At 40.3% G+C, this 4,158-nt stretch overlaps 1 pseudogene; it reads right to left on the bottom strand.

Annotated features, from left to right (window-relative positions):
* Positions 1-224: 224 nt before the first annotated feature.
* On the bottom strand, positions 225-1,179 carry LOC144309855 (18S ribosomal RNA; annotated as a pseudogene).
* Positions 1,180-4,158: the final 2,979 nt, after the last annotated feature.

Below are 4,158 nucleotides of genomic sequence, written 5' to 3'. Positions count from 1 at the left end.
GTTTAATACTGTTAAGATGTCTTTCATCATTCCCTTACGGTACTATCTCTATCGCTCCAATTAAAATTTCTATCTCCTATACTTTTATTATTTAACTAAATGTTTTACTTTATATGTCTGTGATACTTAAGTTTGGGGTTAGTTGGGCTAGCTTTTGTTCAAAGTGGTCATAAGTAATGAAATCTTCTGGGTGTAGGCCAGACGCTTTAGTTAAGCTACACTTTGATTAATCCAAGCACACCTTCCGGTATGCTTACCTTGTTACGACTTGTCTCCTCTTGTGTCTTAGTTAAGTTAATATGGTTATGGTTGTGTCTTATTACTTGAGGAGGGTGACGGGCGGTGTGTGCGTGCTTCATGGCCCTATTCAATTAAGCTCTCTATTCTTAATTTACTACTAAATCCTCCTTCAGTTTTTAATTTCATAAAAACGTTCGTGGAATGTTCTTGGGTAGAAAATGTAGCCCATTTCTTCCCACCCCATAAGTTACACCTTGACCTAACTTTTTTATGTAAAATGATTGTGCTTACTATTCTACCTTTTGAGGGTTTGCTGAAGATGGCGGTATATAGACTGAATTAGCAAAGGGTGGTGAGGTTTATCGGGGTTTATCGATTATAGAACAGGCTCCTCTAGAGGGATATAAAGCACCGCCAAGTCCTTTGAGTTTTAAGCTATTGCTAGTAGTCCTCTGGCGAATTATTTTGTTGTAAAATTATCTATGTTTAGGGCTAAGCATAGTGGGGTATCTAATCCCAGTTTGGGTCTTAGCTATCGTGTAGTCAGATTATTATAAAGTCACTTTCGTGGTCTATTTTATGGTAACTGTAGCTTTTTACGGCTTAGTTAAGTTTTAACTTTAGTGCAAAGGTATCTTAAACACGCTTTACGCCGTGGGCCTATTAGTTTGGGTTAATCGTATGACCGCGGTGGCTGGCACGAAATTTACCAACCCTTTTTAGTATGGCTTAGTCAAACTTTCGTTTATGGCTTAATTTTTATCACTGCTGTATCCCGTGGGGGTGTGGCTTAGCAAGGTGTTATGAGCTACTTAAGAGTGTGCTTGATACCTGCTCCTTTAGATCACTGCTGATTTTAAGGGCATTCTCACTGGGGCGTGGAGACTTGCATGTGTAAGTCTACTAAGAACTAATAGGAAGGCTAGGACCAAACCTTTGTGTTTATGGAGTCGTGCGACTCATCTTGGCATTTTCAGTGCCTTGCTTTATTAATTAAGCTACATTAACTTATACTGAAATTGTAGTGTGTATAATAAATAAAATACATAGTAAATATGAGAGGAAAAAAAAAGGGGATGCTATCTATAGATAGACCACGAGATCGAATGCGTGTAAGACTGTTGTGTTAAGTTAACTAGAGTAGCAATACATTTGTATACAATTTAAATAAAGCTTGTGAGTATTGTATGCACTTAGTCCTGTTTTTGGGGTTTGGCAGGACATAAATAAGTGTATAATAGATGACATGAGTTTATGGGGGGTAAGGGGGGTTTGTATAAGTTAACTTAATGTCTTGCGCGTGTACGTACGTGTACACACGTGTACGTACGTGTACACACGTGTACGTACGTGTACACACGTGTACGTACGTGTACACACGTGTACGTACGTGTACACACGTGTACGTACGTGTACACACGTGTACGTACGTGTACGTACGTGTACGTACGTGTACGTACGTGTACACACGTGTACGTACGTGTACACACGTGTACGTACGTGTACACACGTGTACGTACGTGTACACACGTGTACGTACGTGTACACACGTGTACGTACGTGTACACACGTGTGTCCTAGAATTATATGTCCTGAAACCATTGACTGAATAGCACCTTGATTTTATGCGTGAGTTGATAAATGATAATGAATAAGTCCAGCTACAAGTTATTTGACTGCATTAGGGCCGCGACGGGCATATTCCCTGAGAGCAGAAGATAAGTTAGAGTTAGTGCCGTTGCGGTCATAGATGAGTGATAGCAGATTCCCCCCCTAAAAATAAAAGATACCAAATGCATGACACCACAGTTATGTGTGATCATGGGCTGATTAGTCACTAGTCCATCGAGATGTCCCATTTGCGAGAATTAGTAGGATTGGAATAAATAGAGTCATGGCCCTGAGGTAAGAACCAGATGCCAGGTATAGTTTCATGATAGTAACCCCCACATTAGCATGGGCCCGGAGCGAGAAGAGTGACATTACAGGCAAGGATTGATGGTTTCTCGAGGCATGGTGATTAAGCCCTTATTGGACTAAGTGATATGCATCTAGTTACTGTTGAGGATCAATGGGTTGTGGAATTGGACTAGACATGTCCTATGTAAAGATATAATATCATGTACATGCTTATATGCATGGGGCAAGCCATTAATGCACGACGTACATAGGGGAGGGAAAGAAGGATTTTTTGGAGATACTGACATAGCACAGTAGAGGTGGTCCAATATATGAATGTAGGGGGTGTCAGGGAATAGTTTAAGAAGAATTTCAGCTTTGGGTGCTGATGGTGGAGCAAGAGCTTCTTCCTTGAGTCTTAGGGAGGGCGACTACTCTCCATTTTTGGTTTACAAGACCAAGGTAATGATTATACTACAAAGACTCTTCATTTTAGAAGATTATTTTCGATAACGCTAATTGTTGGCATTAGAATCAATAGGATGGTGAAATATAGAATTGAGGCGACCTGTCCGATAATGATGAAAGGGTGTTCAACTGGCTGTCCTCCAATCCAAGTTAAAGTGAGAAGATCGGCGACTAAAAGTCAGAATAGGCATTGGCTGAGGGGTCGGAATATTATACTGCGTTGCTTAGATGTGTGGAGGAATGGAATGAATGCTAAAATTAGGATGGAGAATACTAGGGCGAGTACACCTCCTAATTTATTAGGGATAGATCGTAGGATGGCATAGGCGAATAGGAAGTATCATTCAGGTTTGATATGTGGAGGGGTGTTTAGGGGGTTTGCAGGGGTGTAGTTGTCTGGATCTCCTAATAGGTCTGGTGAAAATAAAACTAGTGATATTAAGACTAGGAGCAGGAGTAGGATTCCTAGGATATCTTTAATTGTGTAGTAGGGGTGAAACGGAATTTTGTCTGAGTCTGATGTGATTCCTGAGGGGTTGTTGGATCCGGTTTCGTGTAGAAATAGGAGGTGTACTATTGCTAGAGCTGCGATGATGAATGGAAAGATAAAATGAAATGCAAAGAATCGTGTTAAGGTTGCTTTGTCTACTGAGAAGCCACCTCAGATTCACTCTACTAAGTTGGTTCCGATATAGGGGATGGCGGAGAGAAGGTTAGTGATTACAGTTGCCCCTCAAAATGATATTTGTCCTCACGGCAGTACATAGCCTATGAATGCTGTGGCTATGGTTGCGAATAGTAGTACAATTCCAATGTTTCATGTTTCTATGAATACATAGGATCCATAGTATAGGCCTCGTCCCACATGTATGAATAGGCAGATGAAGAATATGGAAGCGCCATTTGCATGTATATAGCGGATAATTCAGCCGTAGTTAACGTCTCGACAGATGTGGGTGACCGATGAAAAAGCTGTGGCCGTGTCCGATGTGTAGTGTATAGCTAGAAATAAACCTGTTAGAATCTGTAGAATCAAGCATACTCCTAATAAGGACCCGAAATTCCATCAAGCAGAGATGTTAGATGGCGCTGGGAGGTCAATGAATGAATTGTTGACAATTTTGGCTAGTGGGTGGGTTTTTCGAATGTTGGTCATTAATGTTCTTATAGTTGAAATACAACGATGATTTTTCATGTCATTAGTCATGGTTAAATTCCATGTAGGAATAATGATAACATACATTGTATTTATTTTAAGTATCGTTTTTGTGATGAGTTTTGTGGGTTTTGCCACTAAACCATCTCCTATTTATGGTGGGCTTGTGCTAATTATTAGCGGTGGGATTGGTTGTGCGATTGTTCTGAATTTTGGGGGTTCTTTTTTAGGGCTGATAGTGTTTTTAATTTATTTGGGGGGTATATTAGTAGTATTTGGTTATACAACTGCTATGGCTACTGAGCAATACCCTGAGGTGTGAGTTTCAAATAAGGCTGTTCTAGCGGCTTTTATTACTGGTCTATTGTCTGAGTTGTTGACTGCTTGCTATATTT

The sequence above is a fragment of the Canis aureus genome, unplaced genomic scaffold (genome assembly GCF_053574225.1).
Source record: "Canis aureus isolate CA01 unplaced genomic scaffold, VMU_Caureus_v.1.0 ptg000215l_RagTag, whole genome shotgun sequence".
Lineage (NCBI taxonomy): Eukaryota > Metazoa > Chordata > Mammalia > Carnivora > Canidae > Canis > Canis aureus.
Note: the sequence above shows the minus strand (reverse complement) of the source record. Positions and strands in the feature narration are given on the sequence as shown.